At 38.3% G+C, this 20,339-nt stretch overlaps 1 protein-coding gene across 3 annotated transcripts in view; it reads left to right on the top strand.

Annotated features, from left to right (window-relative positions):
* lingo2 (leucine rich repeat and Ig domain containing 2) overlaps nucleotides 1–20,339 on the top strand; it is a 234,568-nt gene that overhangs the window by 129,648 nt on the left and 84,581 nt on the right. For all 3 annotated transcript variants that reach the window (XM_074674611.1, XM_074674610.1, XM_074674612.1), the window contains one exon: nucleotides 8,570–8,657. The gene's annotated coding sequence lies outside the window, so the exon portion shown is untranslated. The remainder of the gene's footprint in view (nucleotides 1–8,569; nucleotides 8,658–20,339) is intronic.

A 20,339-nucleotide genomic window follows, 5' to 3' on the forward strand; every position in this document is an offset into this window, starting at 1 on the left:
CAGCAAGCCAAGCATACCTGGCAGTGTATTGAACACCACAAAGTAAAATACAGTGACGCATTTAAAAAGAAAGCAATACAGAACATTGAGGCCTACACAGGTGCATGATTGATCAGTTATGTTTTGCTTTCAACAAGCACAACTCTGTGATATGTGTTAAAGTTTGGTTTTAACCAATAAATCAACCACTAGCAACTTTGGAGGGGCAATGCTTCCTATCAGTTATTTTCAATTATGTATATAGCTAGCTTTGGTTATCTAACAGCAGCTTTAAGCTTTAACCCTCTCGAGGCAGACGTTGCAGATATGCAACAGCTAATTGCTAGTTATCTTAGTACTCCACATTCACATTTTATGGGCCCTTTTTCCTCAGATGTACCACTGTAGAACTTAGTTGTGCAATAGCAACAAACAGTTTCCCTCTATCCCACCAATTGGCTGAGCTGTGCCACTTCCAACATGGCTGCCTCCATGGTTTCACCGAAACAGATTTTCAAGGCATCAATTTTATGTAAGTTTCACTACCAACCTCCATTGATTTGAAACCAAAACTGCATAAGATGAACCCTGAATGCATATAGATACAATGCACGCCAATTTGTAGATTTTATCTCCTCTGCGTTTTTCCCTAGGGGGTAGCTGTATTTCAATGTTGCGACATCCCAGAATGCATTGCATGTGAAGGTCTCTCTCAAAAAAAGTCAGAATTATAAATAACTACCCCATGTGATATCCAAATATCTGATTTTTTTTTTTTTTTTTTTTTTTTTTTGTTACTTAAACTTAATTTGAGCCTGAGAGGGTTAATGAGTTTTTCAATAACACAATGTACTGTAGCTTTAGAGTAATGCTGATTATAACCACTAACCTTTCAAATTTATATTCCTGAAACTGAACGCGGTCCCTTATAGCAGAATGCTAAGGGTAACACCTATAATTCAATGCAACTTATAGAAAAAGAAAGACCAAGTGGATGTATTTCAGAGTTTGTTATCAATATTTATTGTGCTGTGGGAGTTGACGTACAGGAAAGTAAGAGAAAATGTGTGTACCAAATTCCACTGCATTGTCTCTATGGGCTTTTTCCATTATGACTTCCGTTGTACATGACAGATGCTCAGAAGTTTTTTACCCTTAAGAAGGAAAAAAAAAAACCTTCAGAGCCAATTGCCTGATGCCACCAGGGGGTGCAGGAGATGGCAGAGCTTTCCAGTGTAATTAAACTAGACGTGCTACATGTGTCTGTGTGTTGCCGCATCTCATTAAGGGGAGGTATGGGCCACTGAGCCGGCAAAGGGGAACAGATAGGGAGCATGTGGTGGTGTAGTTACCCCAACCACAAACACTGCCGCTCGCCTTTTTCTTTTCCTTTCAGGTTTTGTGCTGAGGCCCCTGGAGCCGAGGCCCGTCAAAATGGTTCCACTTGATGCAAAGGCCCCCAGGAGCACGCTGTCAGAATGAGCAGAGAGCACACAATACAATATATGTGTTTGTAAATGGAGTGTGGGACATCAAATAGATAGAGAACAAGTGCTTTCACATGAATCTCTGTTATTACAGAAAACAAAAAAATATAAATAAATAAAAATAGAAAACAAGAATTTGTCAAAACTATCTGATGGAAAATGTAAATGTCAGTAAATCAGTACTTGGACACTCCTACATGTATATCACTCTGTATTAAACTGCTGGGGAATTTAAAGACGGCTATATCCTAAGAATTAATGTCCCTTTTTTATTTTCTAGTTTCTGCAGCATCTCTACACTGCCTTGAACATTACATCAGAAAGCTTTCTGGTACTTAAACTACATTGCAGGAGGAGCTGTTTTTCAGCACACTTTGGGTCGAAAGCTGGGTTCAGTGGTTTCACCTATAAAGTGATGAAAGTAGTCCTTTCAGCACAATGACACACCATTATGGCATTTTCTGAAGTGACATAATTGAACGATTATCTCCACATTACAGTTATATAAGCTCAAGTAACATCACTTATGTGCTTTTTTTTATATCTTCCTATACCTGCTTAACATATGTCAAGGAAAAGCACAGAAGCTCATTGAGACCCTTTACTTTTCCCTTTGAACCTTGTACCTCTTTTTTATGAAACAGCCTTGGTAGTCTTTGATGCTAGAGACTGAGTGGTTCTTTATTTTTTAGAATTATTCAGTGTATAGTGAAAATTTGACTTGTATAATAGAATCAAACTGCTGTTAGTGTGAAAGGGGATCAGCTGACTCACTTTCAGACTCAACTCTGAGATTCCCTCCACCGTCAGAAGGAGGTAATGTCAGGATATGAAGTAAATAAAATGTAAACTTTATTCCATTGGGTTTGAAATTAAATAAATATGAAATTGGCCCGCTGATCTGGATATCTCTTGACATGAATAAATAAAAATAAGTAATAAACGCACAGGCGTGACGTCGATGTACTGTTTTACTATATGTTATTGACTGAAATAGGCCATCTAGTGTCTCAAAGAGGTTATAGCTATACTTTGAGCTGTAGTCATTCTGACAGCCATGTTTCTGCACATAACTTTTCTTTCATCATCCCAATTAGAAAAAAATTTGCCTGAGAGTATTTTGACAATTCTGTTTCAAAACCAAAGTTATATCGATGCATGCTAACAGTCAGGACGTTGGTACAATTTCTCGTAGATTTTTGCATCAAGCTAGCAATATTTATTCCATATCATTTTTGGTATATTAGAAGATGTTATAAATTGAATGTAATCAATAGGAATCTTGTGTGAAATAGTAATTTTAATATTTGTGTTTAGGGTAAAACTTTAGGGTAAAGCAGAAATTCCTGAATCAGAGTTTTCTTGGGAAACTGTTATCTATCTGCTAAGCTAGGAGAGCTGAGGCAGAACGGATGTAAGGTCCAGCTGCTCTGGCATAATGTTAAGAATCGACAATGGAAATATTGAGCATTAAGCTTCAGTCAGTGGGTCAAACAATTTCTAATCAATTCTAAACAGGAACCTGTTATCAATACCTACATTTACCTCAGTACTAGTGAAAGTAAACCTCAATGAATCAGTGATTCACTGCTTTATATCATGAATCTAATATTGAAACAATTGTGTCGCTCTCAAAGAAATGAAAATGGTCGATATTGTTACACCAAATGGATGTGACCACCAATTTATGCAGAGTTAGTGATGATGTGCGTTGAATACATTTTATATTTTCAAAGTAGCACTACTGAGGAATTAGGTTAGCCAAAGTGATCAAAATAAAAAAGAACAGAAATGTCTACCTGACGTAACTCTAAAGGCAATGTTCTCGATTTTATTCGTTTTTTTTTTTTTTTATAATCATTATTTTACTTCATGTCCTGACGTCACTTCCTCCTGACCATGGAGGGGATCTCAGAGTGGAGGACTGCAACTGGGCTGTCTTTGGGGGTTTGTGTTGTCACAAGCAGGTTGTGGATAACAGGCCTGTAAAAATCCCACAAATCCTTGAAACAACCCATCAAAGATTGATGCGAAGAGGTTTACCCAGAGGCCAGTTTGTTTTTGCTGAACATCTGATGGGACTTGAAAGCTTTGTTGGAGTTCTTAAGCAGTTCAGCCATGTTGGTAAAACCATACATATACTTTTAGTCAAAACGTAGAGGAATATGGGATTGAGGCTGGTCAGTAAGTGGCTGTGATGGAGAAACAACAGCTTCTGCTTTTTCTTTTTCTTTTTTTTTCTTTTTTTTTTTTTTTTTGTGTGTGTGTGTGTGTGTGTGTGTGTGTGTGTGTGTGTGTGTGTGTGTGTGTGTGTGTGTGTGTGTGTGTGTGTGTGTGTGTGTGTGTGTGTGTGTGTGTGTGTGTTTGTTTCATTACTTTTACTCTGAAACATGTTTGGTACAGGGAAGAAAAATATTTGAGAGAGCTAAGAAGAGGTAACAACATTCCAGCATTGTTGGGGGATTGCAGTGAGTAAAAGGTTGGAGTGAACAGGAGCTCAACGCTTCTGTTTCACCCTAAGGGGATTCTGATTTGAATAACCACCTGTCCACAACACATTATCTGATTTATTTCCCAAATACAAACAAGTCAACACAAAATTCTGATTTCAGAATGATTCAGCCTCCCTCTAGTTGGTTTCAAATGAAAATGACACTTAACATCTTAACCCACGTCATGTTAAATCATTAAGCTGCCTGTATGTTATAATGTTAACTTTAAAGTGTAATTTCTGTCCTTAAGCTCTTTTCCTTCTTAGAGTTTTGCAGATGACACATTTTGAAACGTAAATGAGTCAAGTTTTTCATCATTGTTGCTGTTTTTGTTATCATTTAGGCTCTCAGTTAAAGGGATCAGAAAATTAAAGATACATCCTCCAGCTCTGCTGCCTTTGTCTGGATTGCAGGACAAACTCTCACTCTACTTTTCTCTATCAAAGAAAACTGGGTCTTCCAAGTCTTAGCTCGAAAATGTTATAATTTCCTGACTGACAGGGCAACCCCAAGACCTGAGAGATAACAAAGTCACAAAACATTTTTAAATGCAAAAGACGCTAAAGCCATTGTCTCAGTGGTTACAGATGTGCTCAGACTCCCAAGAATGATTTGACATGATGCGTGTGATCAGGTTGTTCCTGCCTCACTCTTGCTGATCATACTGGGAATTTATTACCATTTTTATTGGGTTTGAACAATTTGTAACAAGTATTGAAGACCTTACATCCACTGTGTCATTTGTAAGCAACACTAGGCTGCCTTTAACCAGTAATAGCTCGCCAGCACTATGATATTTGCTACCAGGATGTTCCGTGCCTGAGCTGACTGGCGTGTTTCTGCACAGTTTGCATGCTGTCTCTTTGCCCAGCTAGGTGTTATTCTCCTTTTCCCCTATACTTCAAAGACTAATTAGATTAACATTTATTCACACATCTGTCCAAGCTGAACTCTGTCTCACTCTCACTGTCAGCTGGGACTTGGTAAAGCATAGATGGAGATTAGTAGAGACTGCTGACATGTTATTGAACTCACAAGACAAGACATCGGCAACAACATATTGTATTCAAGGATCCCTTATTATCGGTCACTTGATTTTAATGATGATATAGATAGAGACCTTGCTTTTGGCTTGAAAAGCAGAAAAACTGCACAGACTCTGTAGTCATCTTTGGATGCAATGGCTGAAACGTGGCAGCTGAAAGCAAAGTGTGACCCTATCTGGATGGAAGTCTTGAATAAAAGTACAAATCCTAAGAGTTCTGTCGAGTGAACACATCAGTCACTTAATATCCAGGCATAAGTTTGCTAAAGTAGGTCTTGCTGTCAAACTGAATCTCTTCTGAGAAGTAACATAATGGCATAATGGATTTAGAAACATAAGTGTGTGATTGATCAGTTCTCACCCTGTCATGTTTCCAGCCCACAGAACTCACGTCTTTTTGTGTTTCTTTCTTTATTGTGAGCTGGTTTCTAGAGCTTTTGTAATGCAAAATCATGTCTTGGCATCAAGGATCACTGCAATCACTTATGTTATCTAACAATAATTACCCAAGTCCTTTAACACTAGATGCATATAAAAAAGGAAAAGCAGGTGTGAAAGAAGGCCAGTGGATTCCCACTTTGTATAAAACCTTACATGTGGAAGAGTGGGAGTGATGGATGTAATTTAATGGTTCTCGTGAACTTCCTGGAGAGCCTTAGTCTCACATATTTCCCTCTCTTGCTAATTTTCCACCTTCACTGGAGCAGACCAACTTCTTAATTGGCGTAACAATGTGATTAATTGCTTTCTTGTCATCCGGCATGCTGAGTCTTACACCGTAAAGAAGTATAAATCAGGCGTGTATTTACAAGCAACCAAATGCTCACAATCTAAAAGGAACCTATAAAAGAGACCCAACTGTGTCAAGTAATTGCTTTTTCTTTATTAGCTGTGTATCATTAGCTGAAAGGAAAGGCCTATGGATCAAGAGGATACGTTATCTCTGCACGTTTGAAATTTCTCGGATAAACATTGAATTTTAACCTTTTCACGAATTGCAGTGAGAATAAAACAACAACAGAACACTTTATAGGACTCCCTTATGTGACCCTCATCAAGCGCCTCCCTTAAACCCTTCTCCCTCACTAGATGATGAAAGGAAGAAAAAAAAAGAAAGGAGGAAGGAAATAAAATGGACTGCGTCTTGTATTGCTTTTAATTTGTATTCTGGATGCTACAATTATTGTGCCATTCCCTTGTATGTCTCCAACTATCCTCCATACTAAAAATAAGCACCAATTATCTGGGTTTGGGCTGTGGCTGTGAAGAATGAATGCTGATGAATCCCTGATGCCTATAACAGCATCCAGGTGCTCTTGCATATTAAGAGCCTTTATGGTCACATAATTAGGCAGAGACGCTATTGTCTTGATTGGTGTGCATCTTGATTCCAGGTGGCGAATGGTGTGCTAATGTGTCTTTACGAATCGAGGCCAAGCTTATGGCAGGCAGGGGGATTGGTGACAATATTTCTAATGCGAGATAAATAAGAGAGCACCAATGTTAGGTTATTAAAATATATTACATGTAATGATGCACTCCATTCCATTTTGAATCATAATCGGCATTCTTTATTATGTGGGCACAGTCTAGACACAGGAGCTGACTGAGGAAGCTATGAGGATACGGGCACTGTTAAAACAGTACTTTTTTTTTTCAAATGACCTCATGCAGTGGAAGGAGATAGTAACTGTATTGGTGGGAATATCATCTTAACAAGTGACCAATTTGAGACCCCGGGACTTTTAGACCAATTGGTCGTGTTGAGTCAACTAGAAATCTGGTCTCCTACTATCTCCAAGCTGAGAAAAAAAACTGTCTACAGCTGCTTCAGGTTCAGTTAAAGAAAGACTAGATTAAACCTCCATGGTCTGTTTAAACATCACTTCTACACATACATACCTACAGCTTACTGTCTTTTCTAGCAACTTAGACAAAATTTTTGGTGGGGGATGGGGGAGATATTTGTTTTATCAGCTTTAACAATTGTCATTACTTGTGATCAATTTAACTTCTAAACTAAATCTTGAATAGAATAGAATAGAATAGAATAGAATAGAATAGAATAGAATAGAATAGAATAGAATAGAATAGAATTACCTTGTTGATCCCAACCTGGGAAATTGAGGTGTTACAACAGCAATTATCAAAGCCAGTAAAACAATAAAATAGATAGATAAGAACTCAAAATATATATAAAAAATGATCTGCATCAAGATTGAAATTAACATACCTACTGGTTTCAAAATTAAAAATCAGATACAACATAAACTCATACAATATTAACTTTTTAAGCTTATTAATTACCTAATCAATTAGCTTAACAGACATCATTCAAACTCAACTTTATAAGACAAATTTCAAATTAAATGGAAAGCAAGCATATTTTTCCACTCCTATGTTAATAAGAGTGAGGCATGGTGAGGTATGTTATCTTGGATGAAGATGATGTCAAAGGTGTACCCTTGATGATAAATTGGTTAGGGATTGTAACTCCTGCACTCCAAAGCTTAACCTATAGTGAGTCGATCTGTTTACCTGTGTGGTCCAGTGTGGCTGAGTGAAAAATCAGGAAGTCTCACTATAATTACTGGGAAAAGTCCTAATGTAGTATCCCATGCAATGGACAGCCATCATCATGAAGTAGCTTCTAGTATTTAGCACTTCTATTCAGTAGCACCATATTAGGAATATAATGGTAATTACATTAGGATAAAGAAATTCAGCTTTTCAATCTACAGTGTCGAAGGCATCCAGCTCATCTGTAATATCAAGGGCAGACAAGGGGTGATATTATAAATTCAGTAAATCTCACTTTCGCAGCCCATCAATATTCTGCGGTCACTGTGAGGAAGTGGATTCAGGCTTAACAAGGAGATCCAACAGATAAATGATCAAAAACAGCACAGCCATTGTCCTTGAACTATTAATGGTGAACTAATAGCGCAGGGTGTCAGGAATGATTTTAACAAGAGTGTCCTGAGTCAAACTTTTTTTTTAATCTCTCTCTGCTGCCTTTGGACTTGGAGGAGATAACTGCCTCCTTTTTCTCTCCCGCTCGAGCTCTCATCAAGGCATTACCAACTCAGGCACGCCTTTTGCATAATCACCATCCTCTGTGTTTCCTGCTGCACTCCGGATAAGGGGACTCATTATAGTAGAGGGTAGACAGCAAGGGACTAGTGTACTTTGCGTAGGTCACACTGTTTGCTCGGAAGTAAAAGAGAAAAAAAAAAGATCAGAACTTCTGGGAAAAAAGAAATCTTTGAACAAAAAGCCTTACCATGGACTTAGCATAACATTGACACTGTATGCAAGTTAAGTAGGATGCATATTATAAGAATGATTGCGTGTGTTTGGAAGGCTCAGCACACAGCTTTTTTTCTCAACGCGCTGTCACTCTTTCTATTGATTTCTTGTCTTTTCTATGCCTGTGTTATTTCCAAGCATTGTGTTTTCAAGATGTATGAAACTGTGATCCTTGTGTATTGATTCTCTTTGTGTTTTTAAGCCTACCCGTAATTTTTCATTTCATTTTTTACCACTTTGTGCTCTTCTCCTAACAGATAAAACCCCCGAAAGTAGGGACAACCACAACAAAAGACGAGAGTGACGAGCAGGCCATGGCTGAGGGGATGATTGCTTCTCAAAGTGGTGAGCAGCAGACATTTACTGTCTCTGTGCTGTTTTGTTCCAGAGACCCCTGTGCTCGTTTTGGACAATTTATATTGCTTTTGCTTCAGTCCTGGTGTCTTTGTTTGAGAGACAAGGGCATATTGCTTAGGCTAAAAAAGCCTTCTCTGTGGTCTTTCTTTGGCCAGGGGGAGATGATTATGTGACTCACCACCTGCAGTCATTTGATGTTTATTTTTTTCTCTTACTCAACTGTTTGAGCTCCTTCTGTTCCGTATGAACATTTTCTATCTTCATTTGCTTTGGTGAAAAAAGTCTCAGGGACCTACTAATGGATCTATAGTGATGGTCTAAAGTGCATGACGCAAGTACATTTAGGGAGACTCCAACCCCTTTGTCCATTAAAACAGTGCATAATGTAGGCACTTAGTGGGGTGCAATGTGCAAAAGGTTGTATTACATCCCATTCTATTCATTTGAATACTTTGGCCATAAAATAGAAAAAAAAAAAAGTGCAGCATTTTTTTCTTGTGTTCCCTTGAAAACCCAAGTGCCCTTTTATCAGACACATTGCTGTTTATACAACAGCTTATCTTTCAAACAAGGGTCAGGGTCACACTTAAACTTTTGTCCCTGTCTGCATGGAAGGTTAAAGTGCGTTGTAGACTTACCTAGACTTCAAATATGAACAAACAAACAAATAAATAAATATCATCCAACCAAGCGTTAATGTCTTATTTTTAGTACAACAAATAATAATAGTAAAGTCTTATTGCACTTCATATGAGCCAAATCCACCTGACAAGTGTCAAAAAATACTTTTTGTCCTTGGATAGTCTCTTGTATGAAGATACACTATTTCAAAGAAAATTCAAAAGTGAATTTGTCTTGTCTGACCAAGTTATTTAATTTTGCTTAACAAACAATTTGGGTATCATTCTTTTGTCTTTTTATCTCAAAACAACATATCTAAAGGGCCTGTGAGGAGTTTCTAAGTGATCTTGAAAAAGTCATACTTTAAAAAGGCATTATCAGCACTAATATTACAGGTCACAGGTTATTTCAAAGTGCTGCTCCAGAAGCTCCTGCTTCCTGATTGGGTTGATCAGGACTGGATTGATTTACGGCACATCTAAGTCTCTATGACACTACGTTGGGTGACGAAGTTTAGTAGTGGGAAGATACATCTGTGTTTTTCTCCACTGAAAATGATTTCTGTAATTAATTTTGTAATAATGGTGGACCCAGGAGCCTAACTGTCAGACAGAAAAGGGACAGAAGAGCAGAAGAAAGCTAAACAGGACAATGATACAGCCCAAGCTAAAGGCTAAAAGGGCTTAGCTGTTTGTGATGTGTTCATTCCAACCCACGTACAGCAGTTATACTGTGGTGGTCTGTTCAAACTTGAGTCTATCAGTAAAATGAAGAGTGAGGTTACTTTAGCTCTGCTTGGTAGATGACTGGCAGGACATAGCCAGGATTACCTCGTCACTTTGTATCTGGTAAAAAGTTGTCTTGAACAAAGAAAATGTCTTTCTATGTGATCTCCATTTAATTCCCAAACAAACACACATCTTAACGAAAGTGTGTGTGAGACTCAGGGCCAAAAGGGGGTGAGGCAGTCCAATCAAAAATCAAAACAGTTCCTTCTCATCGCATTTTTAATGACTTTTCAAATTAGTGTGGCTCATAATTAATGTATTAAGCCTTTTAAAAAAAATAAAATAAAATAAGACAAATTCTAGCTTCGATTTGAGTTTGTGCAGTCCAGGTCTCGTCTCTACCTTGATGCATGCTTTATGTAGCAGGGAAACACTTCACCATAGACACTTCTCATGGTTTCTATGGTCAAGGGGGCAGTCACTCTCAGCTACCCCAAGATCTGAAGCACCAGCACTAACTTCCAGATCATACTTTGTTTCAACACCAACATTTGCATGAGCACATGGACAGGAAGTACATTTCCTATTCACTGTTGAGTTGAGTTGTGCTGTGTTGCATTCCATTACACTACGCAGTGTGATCTTGCATTAAGTCGTGTCAAGTTGCATCGCATTGTGCTACATTGCACTGCAGCCTGCTACACTGAGTTCAAAGCAGGGCAACCTTTAATGCATTATTAAACAGAGTCCTCCAATGAAGGACCCTTTTCTGAACATGATGTCATGTGCTAGAGGAGGTAAAGGATTTCTCTTGAAACACCTTCAGATGCGACATGGACCTGTGTGCATATTGAAGCCTTTATGGCTCTATACACCCAGACAGCGGCGGTGTCGAGTCTCTTGTTGTATCTCCTTTGACCTCGAACACAAAAATTATGGCTGGAAAAAGACTTGATCATTCTTCAATGCAACCAAGACAAACAGGTCATGACAACGGGATGTGGGCTGTCTCAGAAAAGGAGCTCACATTTTCACCCTGTTTTTTCACTGTTGTACCTTGGAGCATCCTTTAAATTTCCAATGAGCCCATGAACTCTTCACAGCTTCTAAAAAAGCATCTATGAGTCATAAATAATTGATGAGTATGGATTGCAAAGTACAGGAGGTGTATTTCTTCTAATATGCCGCTCTGACATTATAAAGGAAGGGCATTCTCTGGGACACTGTGTAGTTTATGAATTAACTTGTGTGACAGCTAACTGAGTCAACCTGAATATGTTCCTGTTCCCGTAATTCAGTGACATAAACTACATTTATACCATGTGATGTTGTATTTTTGAGATTATCTGGGCACATGGAAACTCTATAACAAATAATCAACAGCATTATCTGCATACAAATAGAATGTGACGACATTTGTTAAAATGAGTTTCCTATGAGATCACCTGTTCTCTCCATTAAATAGTCTGACTCTGGGAATTTAAATGAAAGTTGATTACTCATTTGTTTCATATTTAAGGACTCTTCAAATATTAAAGGAAAAGAAATAGTGGTTAAAGAGAAAAAGCCGTTTCAGATACTTCTTCTGATATCATTAAATATCAATTATGCATCAGGGGTTGCAGCTGAATATTTAGAGTAGTCTTATTGTTTGGATACACAGGTGGGATTTCATTTTGCGCAATGCTTTAAAAATACACACCAGTCCTGTTGCTGTCTTAAGTGCAGATGTCATGATGCCATCAAAACTGTATGTGACTCTGTTAAACAGCAAAAACCATGCCAACTCTTTTGGCATGTTTTTTTTTTTTTTTTTTTGCATGCTGAGAGAAGATCCGTCATTTTTAAAGCCAGTCCCAGTATTAATGCAAGAAAAGATAACCCTGACAAGAGTTTTAATTCACAAATAAAGCCCCAGTTGACTTCCCGAGCCAGAGGTAGAGCCTTGTCAGGAGTGCATGGGAGTGTGTAAATATCACACACATACTCCTGTTTGTTTACCCAAACTTGAGGGTACGCATGACTATAGGCAAGTGTGTCGACTGCATCTGTGTTTTTGGGAGAGATAGAGATAGAAAAGCAACAGAGGTGGTGATGTGTGGAGAATCAGGAGGAAGCAGACAGAAAGTGTCATTCCCTCAGTATCACCATTAAATCTTAATCTTCAGGCCCCTCGTGGGAGGAGCCAGCCGAGCATGGGATTTTGTTTTGCATCCAAATCAAGTTGTAGTGTTCCCTCAGAGAGAGCTGTGCTGAGACCAAGTTTGATGCGTCTCTTCTAAACTTCACATATGTCTCTGGATGCACCGGCTGATCATCCAGCTGCTGTTGTTTGTTCTAAAGTCTTGTTAAGCTCAATTGCCTCTTAAACTGTAACATCTCTAATCAATTAAAAAGAGAGCTTAAAAACAAAACTCTCGAGTACGTGTAGTTAAGACATCAACTGCTGTGGAAGTTACAGCAGGTTGCATCAGGGGGGCTGAGTTTTCGCAGCAGTCAACATACCAGCTGAGCCAGAGGTTGCAGTTACACATTATAAAGTTTCCTTTTATTCTCTGAGTACTTACTAATTGACAGTAACACCGTGTTAACATTTTGATCGATGTCTACAATCCACTTTGTTAATGATGGAGCAAAATTGTAGTGTTTTAGTGATCTCACCCAAAAATGACACACTACCTGAGATGTTGATAACACATGGGTTTTAATGGTTTGCCAATCATCTACACCTATTCAACAATTTTAGAATAGCATACCACTGAACAAAATTGCAAATAATTTGAGGTATTTTATAACAGCATGTCATGTCATTAAAATATTAAGAGAATCTGGATATCTGTGATCTCTGGGGCCTCAGGCAGCATTATACTGTTAATGGAAATGACTCTGTAGAGGTGATCACTACATAGACTCAAATGTATTTTCTTGGTTTTGTTGCTGCATCTATAAATGTGGGTTCAAACTGTACTATGTAAAGAGAAAACAATAAACAAACAAACAAACAAATTTACTTAGAGTATATATTTATAAAAAAATCAAATAATTATAAAAATTGCAATACACTGCCAGCTAATTCTAGGACGGCTGCTTTGTGAGACTCGACCATTATGCTGCAGACATTGCTGAAGTAATCTCAATTATGTAGCCATAGCATGCACTGCTGTACCTGAACCATTTCTTAATCAACGTTTGTATCGCTTCTGTAATTAAATTTTCCAAAGGGGGGATTAAACACCAGCACATACAGCAAACATGTGCACCAATACAGAATCTATGATTAGCAGGTGTTTACTTGTATATAGCATAGATTCAAGGGAGCTCTATTGAATTACTCTTGGTTTCCCACACCTATTCATCAGGACGCTTTCTTTACAACCAGATATACTGATGACGTCAAGCTGTGGGCCACTTCATAAACAATTCTATAAATCTCATGCAGAAGAAGATTCAATATTAGCAGGGCCTTCAGAGGATCCACTTCAGCAATCAGATAACTAAAATTGGTAAAAGAACTGACTGTTATGTATCTCAAGACAAAATTTACACAAACTAGATTCTATATGTTCAGACTGAAAGAGAGCACATCACTCAGTGACTGGTAAAAATACTCTCCTTTATGTCCCAGTGATAAGAATGAACTGTCCTTTAAAGAAAAAAAAAAAAAGAAAACACACTCGTCTTTCTATTAGCTTTATTTTATTCTGATTTATATTGTCCCTGGGCTCCTTCTTATTTCACTGCTTTCTCTGTTCGGGCAAATATTCAGTTTCTAAGAAATGGTAGTGTCCAAAAGTAAAAGCACCACCTTGCCCTTATCTCGATGAGCTGTGCTTCCTCCACATCCTCTATCAGCGGGAAATGGCCCATACTTGTGCACCACCTTCCCATCTTCTCAGTAGGGAGAAGCAGTGAGCAGCAGTCAGGGCACGCAGCATTTCAAGATGCCTTGAGGGTAACCCCGCAAATTCTCACCTGACACACTTCATTTCCTGCAAAGGGACACAGGAAACTGTGACAGAGCCTCTAATTACGATAAAATAAAAGATACAAGAGTGTATCCAGAGAGATTAGAAATGTTGCTGCTGACATTTGCACATGGGGGACATTTTTTTTTTTTTTTTTTTGTTATTTGTTGTTGATTTTTTTTCCATCCTAATGAAGTGCCACATTTTGCACAACATCAGTTGTATTGAGTATTATTAGATCTGGCTGCACACTTTCAGGTATAAAAGAAAAAAAAAACATCTCTGTGAAAGAACTGGGCTCTGACTGCACACCGAGATGTAGTAGAAAGTCTGGCTGCGAATTCAAAGAGGGAGAACATAGTAAGCAGACTGGTTTAAGAGAGGGGAGCCTGCCTGCTGAAGAAAAACTGGGATAAAGCAGCCAGGTTTCTCCATTCATCGCACTGTACCTAGTTCTGATTTATTATGGATTAGGTTGTTTCTCCATCCTGCCCCTGTCAAGTAGCCCAGAAGAAAAGCTTCCTCTTGATTTCATATGAGCACCTCAATTAACTGAACGGTGCATAAATCCAAAATAAATGAGACATATGTATGTGCCGTCTTTGATTTTGAGAGCGTTATATTTCATAGAAATATCAGTAAAAAGGAAAATATTGAACATCTTTAGTAAGACTGTTTGTGAGAAATGGAAAACACATGACATTCATATTGTCTAATATAATTCCTATGCTGCCCACATGCCTCATTATTCTTGGTAATAGTCTCTCATCTCTACCAAGTCTATTGATTCATCATTAATTTCTCCGCAATTCCTTCCAAACATATCATTTGAAGTCTGGCAGTTGCACTGCAAATGACACCCAATGAGGCTGAGCTGTTGCTGTGCAGATCTACATTAAAGTAGGTTCCACTAAGATTTAAATTTCTTAGTACTAAATGACAGGAATTCTGCCTCAAACTCAAATCATAGTTCATGTTTCTATGCCAGTAGATCTGTTAACTCGCTTCCAAAAGGCTGAACCTTCTCTGAACTCAGTAGATCTGTTATACTCTCTACATTCCAATGTATATACCTTTAAATAATGTATAGCTTCAGTGTTCTGTAACCATATGCTGCTTTCCGACAAAGCAATTAGAAGACCATATAACAGCATGTTAGCTTCAACATTATAGGGTCAAATGGTTTGTTTTGTTGGCATTAAAAGACTGCAACGCTTACATCACTCTGTGCTACAGTACACAGTGGAAAAGCTTTTGAACTTTGCCATTTATGAATAGAAAGGAGTAAGTCGGTTATATATTTATGTTTGTTTTATACACTATGTGCATAGCTTTTTTAAACCTGCAAGTTACATGCTATTCACAAAAAGAATGAATAAATAAAAGTAGCAGTGGATCTTTGTTTCAAGTTGAAAAGTTGGTTGAATAAAGTTTAAACAGCTGCTATTAATTTCATAAAAGTAAAATAAGTATTCATTACTTTCAATCCTACATGTGAAGTCAAAATGACACTATTTTGTCGTTCTCACGCAGCAGCCTCAGGTTCTCAAAATCCCCTCAAGTACCATCATGCCAGTTGATTATAAGCTAGTTGTACTCTTGGAGCATGTGTCACACTTCACCGAGGGTCGATTCGCCACCTCATGAAAGGAGCTCGTCATCTCTTTTTGTTTAGTGCAGCTAACCTTCCATTATCCTCTGACACTGTCCTCAAAATGCTATTATGGGCTGATTAAGGAAATGCCGGCAGTGATCAGAATTTTTGGCCTTGATTAGAAAATATTCATCCTTTTTGCTGCTGTCAAGAATGATCAAGAGAAGACAAGGTCTGGAAAGTGAGTGAACGTGACCGGGAGCACCACCACCATCGTCTCAGTAACACATTGTGTCCCCTCCCTCTCCTCTCAGAGAGAACATATTATCATGCCGCCACGCTGTCATCTCCAGTGCCCTACTTACACCAGATGGGCCTCATTCAGGTCTTTCACAAAAACACAGGCGTGAAGGGATCTTAAATGTCATTCTGGTTATCACCAGTCATAATTAAGACTGAGGGAGCAGAAGGACGTGTATTTTTGTGTCCTGCTTGGATAGGTTATCTCATACCAGGAGGATCACTACTTACATTTCCTAATCTGCAATGAAGTCATGCCAAAAGGCAGATTTGTTTATATAGTAAGGAATCATCATTGTGTCATCACTGAGTTTAGTCATAAAGACACAGAAACTTAAAAGGGTACATAACAGAAAATAAAAACAAAATGAAAGGGTTTGATTGATAATTTTTTTGTGTTTGTTTTTCCTATTATGCTAATATGTGTCTTGCAAAGTTTTCATGTTCTTTACATCATATTAGTAGCCAATAAAAGTAAGAAAGAAGTTCATATTGATAAAAAATGGAGCTGCAAATGGGTCGTTTTCTTGTTTAATCAGTTCCAATAGTGAATCTTTACTATTGATCTCATTTTTATCGCAATTGAAGTCTCATAATTTGACATTTCAAAATCATTTCTATGTCACAATTTTAAACAATTCTCAGCAGTCTTGCTACTCTCTGAAATGTACTTTATGGTCTTGACTTCAAGATTTATCATCAGAATAAACCTCACAGTATTACACTTAAAGAAATATGTACAAAATGCCCAATTGGTGTTTAAATAGCGTGCAGTTGATCCAAAATAATTATTATTTACAGATGCAGTCATCCCTGATTAATGCCGCACTTGCACTTCTCCAGTTCCAGTTTGGGTCTTTTTCCTGTTATATACAGGTTGTGTATACTTTAGCCAATGGGTCTTATGATGCCACATGATATTTTTGTTTCTTCCACAGGTTTGTGGTGACTTCACATCCCAAACCGGTGCCCTGCAAGCCTTTATGATGCAGTTGCTGCTGACATCAGACATTAGCTGCACATGCACACATATGCTTGGCCATAGACTGTTAAAAAAAAAAAAAAAAAAAAAACGGACGTCCGCTTGCTCAGCTCGAAGTGAGGGCTCCACAAAAACGGCTCCCCCTAGTGGCTGGCTGCAGTATAGGTTACAAAACCCAGCTTTCCAGCCATTCCAGACGGGCTGTGGTCAAACTTTAAAAAATTAATACACCTCGTTGAAATGTTTCTCATGTCCAATTGTTGTGGTGATTGGAAGATATCGTTTGGCTGTCTTGTATTCAAGTCCTCTTTTTTCTGAAAAGTTTCATTTTCATTAGTAATACGAGGTTAAAAACGAGGCTTCACGTAACGTTTAACGATGATTGGCAGCTGCTGTTCTCGTGTATTTTTTTCGAGGATTGTAAAATATGTCGGGAGGTAGAGTCAAGAAGTGATTAGACTCTCGAAAGAAAAAAAATAATTCTTGTTTTTGTCACCCAGCTTCACTCAGATTCTCCCAGAATCCCTCACGGTTTCTACTGCACAGACTCTGGCTTCACAACTGCTACAATGGCGGCACCTGTGACGGGGTGTTTTGGCTTCAAAACCATAGAATGATAAATGGCGGGGCCACACTGTCCACTCTATATACAGTCTATATGCTTGGCCTGTACGCTGTGGCTCTAAGTAAAAACTTACATGTTACATAACTGCAGTGGATAGAGTCCAAAGTGCTAACCAGATAACCAAAACACTGGGAATGTTTGGAAGTATAATTAAAAGTGAGAAGGATAAGGTTTTGTTTTAAATGTTTTTTTTTTCTTTTTTTTTCCCATCACAGTGGCAGCAGCTGAACTACAGTGTGCAAGTAGCATGTGATTGAAAAAATGTACTTGTTTGTTTTGGACCTTTATAGTACAGCAAAGAACACATTTTGCATGATAATTTTGGTAGCATCATTAAGAATTTATTAAATAACTATACAGACACTTGAAACATATTGATACCAAACTGTTTAAGATGTAGAAAAATGATGAAACTATGGTTTAATATTACATAAGTAGTTATGCTACATTTGCCTGATGTGATGATGCAAAAAGCAGAAGCCTCAGCTTTCTGATGGCTCAACATCAGCCTTCTTTTATTATACGGGTGCACAAACAGTGATCAACTGCAGCCACATGCTGAAGGTCTGTCGTCATATAATATCATCGCTGTTCATTAACACCTTTATAATCACCTGATTCATTATTAACACAATCGTTTTAAGAAGCTTTGTTTTCTATCAATAAACAGGCTGAGATCATAATCACAGCTTTCATTTTCATGCATATTTCTTTCCTTGTTTCTTTCCTTATCAGTTGGTTATTATTTGCACACAACTCCTTGGCCTCTTTGTTGGCACTAAGCAAGGTTACCTGGCTATTTGCGCTGCATCTATCCAGCCTCTTTAAATGCAAACTGATCTGCATGATGATCCAGGGGGCGTGTAAGGAGACTGAAGAAGCAACCTTTGAAGATAGCAGAGGTGAATAAAAGAGGGCAGAAACCAGGTGTTTATTAGATGTTCTTATTCAAGGCTTTGTCCTCACACACAGGCAACAATTACTGCAAACTGTAACAACAGAGTGCATAGCGGGAAATCAAAGGCTATGCTCCCTGTAGCTTTCTTTCCCCTGTGTTTGTTTGTGTTTTTTTTCCCCTGTTGTTTTCCATACAGCAAATGCAAGGCTTCTAATTAAGTCTTGAAGGGGGAGAATGAGGAGTCTTAGGCGGCCAACTGTGAGAGGCTATCGCAAACTCAACTTCGATGTTTAATTTATGTGTGCTGTATTATTTATGGATGCCGTGATCTGTGTGCATATAGGCTTTATGCAAACTTTGGTTGGTGTGATGTTTTGGAGTTTCAAACAAAGAAAGGAGGAAATCTAAGTCCAGTTCTGAATGCATAGCAGGATAGGGTATGATGAGGTCAACACAAATGTGTTCTGTCTCACTCTTGTATGTTCTCCTGTCTCCTGCTCCTTTCTTCCTATGTGAATCAAATATTCACTGCATGTTTGTACACTGTCTATGTGCATATACATAAACAGCATAAAACCTGCAGCATGACCTACAGCAGAAGGGGTTTTGTAGATATGTTTACTCTCAGGAGGATTATTCAAAATTGAAACGTAACCTCCACACATGTAACCCAATTTAACACAGAACAATGTTTGTCTTTTGGAACCAAACAGTGAATGTTAAATGAGGAAACCAATTTTAAACCCATTTTCGAAAGCTGTACCAAATCAGCTTTATGAATACAAATACATGTCTCAAAAAGTGTCTCTGACACCTTCTACACATAAACATTCTCTGCCTCTGCTTTTTTTTCTCTAACACACATCCCCTCATGAGACCCCGTTTTTGCCAACTCTATCAGTAGCAGCAGATGAGGATGATCAGGTCTGAGAAGGTGGATGGGGTAATAACACCCATGACACTGCTGCCTACAAAGGCCAAAAGGGCCGTGTTTATGTTCCTTCCTCTTTAGCCTTTAATGTGCAGCGGTGCGGCTCTAACCCACTGAATATTATGCACCATGCAGAGCCAACTGGGGGACTAAATCCATGCCTTAAAAAATGGCTTGGATCAGCAGGTGTGACTAGGAAGGATAGCCTGGATTTGAAGAAGGGAAAATAAATATTTCATGAAACATTTGCTCACAGCACAGCTGAAAAAGAGTGGGGATGGAGATCAATACTAGTAAGAGATCTTGCTATGCAAGATACAGTTGATAGAAGTTAATTATACGTTGACTATCAAGGCTCTGGCTACATACATGGGATTTGTTTCAAAAACATACATGGTGCTGCTTTTAGTGATAGATTTCTAGCTTCCGATGTTCTAAGTAGGATATTGCTTGTAAAACTATTTCTTTCTGTTAGCATGTTTCAGAATATTCTTCCCACATATAACCCTGTCCTGAATAAAAGCCGAAATCTTAGATCTTCTAAAACAAAATATGAAACACTAAATATTTCACAAACTACAGCCCAGAGGTATAAGATTTAGACTTTACCAGGGCTTGAAATCAATCATAACCTCAAACACTACTGCTCCCAACTTCAAATACTGGGAGAACCAGCAAAATTTTCTGAGCACTCACTAAAAATTACAGCAGTTTATTTTATGTTTTTCAACTTTTATTGGCGAGCCATACAGAGTCTCTCAAAAATGCGTGAGTTTCTTCTGCCAACAAAAGAAACCCCTCAGTGTTTTCTGCATTTCCTCTTCCAGATTTTGCACCAGCCACTTTTTTGTTACATGAGAACAAAGCAGGGTGAAAGGCAACGATCGGAAGTGAATACCCGCCTATAAAAATCCACAACTATCAACAATCTAACCTAAGGATCTAACAGAAACTAATTAGTACTGCCAGCTGAGAGGCACACATTGCTCCGGACTTAGGTCATTATACTGGGTGTCTCAACCAAGA

The sequence above is a fragment of the Halichoeres trimaculatus genome, unplaced genomic scaffold (genome assembly GCF_033239565.1).
Source record: "Halichoeres trimaculatus isolate MK-OKI-2021-1 unplaced genomic scaffold, fHalTri1.1 fHalTri1_scaffold_7, whole genome shotgun sequence".
In the NCBI taxonomy this organism is placed as follows: Eukaryota; Metazoa; Chordata; class Actinopteri; order Labriformes; family Labridae; genus Halichoeres; species Halichoeres trimaculatus.